The 2,367-nt window shown below is 35.6% G+C and overlaps 1 protein-coding gene across 1 annotated transcript in view; it reads left to right on the plus strand.

Moving 5' to 3' along the window:
* Positions 1–2,367, plus strand: part of ABCA6 (ATP-binding cassette, sub-family A (ABC1), member 6) — an 80,181-nt gene that overhangs the window by 46,682 nt on the left and 31,132 nt on the right. The gene's annotated exons all lie outside the window — the stretch shown is intronic.

Raw genomic sequence — 2,367 nt, forward strand, 5'->3', positions numbered from 1 at the left:
CTCTCTGTGACAGCAGCCAAACCTGTGCCATAAATAAGATACACCCTGATGGACAAGTAAAGGTGACATAGCTACTTCCCATTCCCCTGTACGAAGCAAGAACAGACAAGATAGGGAAGACTCCTTATTATCCCAAACAATGGGGGTAACTGGTGTTTTCTAACTGCTTAATTAACTTTGAAAAAGATTTCAGGTCTCTATGTAAGATGTCAAAAAAAAAAAAAAAAAAAGATTCAGAGTGGGAGTCTTATCTTGATGAGCTCCTAGCCCATTCCAATTTTCACACACATTTGTGATTCAGGGTTGTAGATGTCTCCTCTTTAAACAAAGACGGTCTTTTCACTTCTGCTTCTCATTCTTCTCGTTGTCTTTTGAGTTTTGGAAAGTAAATTTTATTCACCCTGCTATCTTAAAGCTGAAAGTCTTGTTAATGGTACATTTAATTTCCAAAACTTAGTATTATTTTGTTTACCAATCACCTTGTGGTTGTCTCATGTGTGTCTTTTACTCTCCGATCATTCCAAGGACAGAATACTTGTGTTAACTTATTGTTTCTTCTCCGTACTCAGTTTGTTAGGCATTTTGTGATGTGGGTTTGGGGCCTCTGTGCCATCCTGTTTCTCTTTGATCAAAATCTGATGACGATTGGTAACATGTTCATCTTTTAATGTGAGAATTTACCTAGGTGGCTGTGGGTCACCATTGTGGTGTCCTACCTCAAGTGACTGTGGAGGTGGAGTGGCATGTACGGATGCCCCAGGGTACATGGAAAGCTTATTTTCTATGTGTAGGTCCCTGATTCTTCCCCTCTGGGGAGAATCCTAATTCCTCTGAGGTTTGGCCCTATGTTTCCAATCCCACAGCCCACTCTCCATGTGCAGTCCCATTTCAAAGGCTAAATGAGAAAAAATAAAGGAAAAGAAAAGAAAAAGAAAAATTTCCATTCCATTCTGTCCTGATTGTTGTCTGGAGTTTCTTCAGGTCTTGCCCTGCTGTTCTCTTTGGATAATGTCTCTTAGAAAGTAAACATGGAGCTCACACCCTGGGGACAGGTGGAGCTGTTGTCTGCTCTGTGTGGAACATGGGGAGGGGCCTGACTGGCTATCTCCTTCCAAGGGTAGTTAACCCTTAATGACCCTGACTGTGGCTTCAGAGCCCACTTTACCCCCTTGTGTTCATCCACTGTGAGTTTAGATATCCTGGAAATTGATTTTACCTTGGCAGTTGTTTGCTTCTGTGTGCTCTAGCCTGTGAGTCTTTCTCAACTCTGCTGGACAATCTATCTGCTTTCTTCTTTAGGAACACATCTAAAAATTTGGTCTGATGGTGGTACCTTTTTCATTTTCCATTTCCTAAAAAATACATATGTATTTATGGAATATATAGGTATGCAATGTACATGAAAACATGCAAAATAAAGTCAAATATATTTTTGTGTTATGCATACACACACACACATATATATATATACGCATTTACTTTTCCATTATTTCAAAGAATAAGGGAAAGAGGAAGGTGTTATCATCAGCCATTGTAGGCTGGACAGTCTGAAGTGCTCTAAATATAATTATTGTATCTCCACAAATCATTCAGTTCAAATGTTTTTGTTTTTGTTNAATTCACTGTAGCACATGATTTGCTGAATAGAAGATAGTAGAGTGATTTCTTTTTCATGGGCCAATATTACTATACTGATACCAAAGAAACATGCCCTCACATAGTAAACTATAAATATTGACTTAAAATTATGTTTAGGGTTTATTTTAAATATATAACACATATTTTCTTGATTTTTTCATTGAACTCATTTATTTATTTATAAAATGCATTATCATATTTTTTAATCTATGGACTAGTTTGTTAAGCCAGGTGCCTAATATCCATAGTTCCAATTTTTATCTCCTAAATAATTTTAGCCATTAGTGTCTCATTTTAGGTCTGTATCTAATAGGATAAGCTTTTGAGAGTAACAACTTAACTCTGCATTTTTCTTTGGTAGCAAAACAGAAGCTGCCTCCTTTCTTTTCTAGTCTAAATAACACAGTCTTTTGATATTAAGGGCAAAAAGCAATTTTTTTCCTTACCTTCACTCAGTGTTTCTTCCTTATGTTGTTGTTGCCAATTCTGTTACTTCAAATAAAAACACCATGTACAAATTATACATTTTTTTTCTGGTTTTATTAAAAATATATCAAATTGTCATAGAATGGCATTTGCAATATTAATTTGATTTTTTTTTTGCAAATACAGCTCTTAAATAGAATTTTCTTGCTTTTTTATGGTCTTCTGTTATTGACTTCATATTAGAATCAAATATTGAAGATTTTATTCAGTCACTAAAGCATCAAAATATACTTTTGGAAGTAG

The sequence above is a fragment of the Galeopterus variegatus genome, unplaced genomic scaffold (genome assembly GCF_000696425.1).
Source record: "Galeopterus variegatus unplaced genomic scaffold, G_variegatus-3.0.2 Scaffold625, whole genome shotgun sequence".
Classification (NCBI taxonomy): Eukaryota; Metazoa; Chordata; class Mammalia; order Dermoptera; family Cynocephalidae; genus Galeopterus; species Galeopterus variegatus.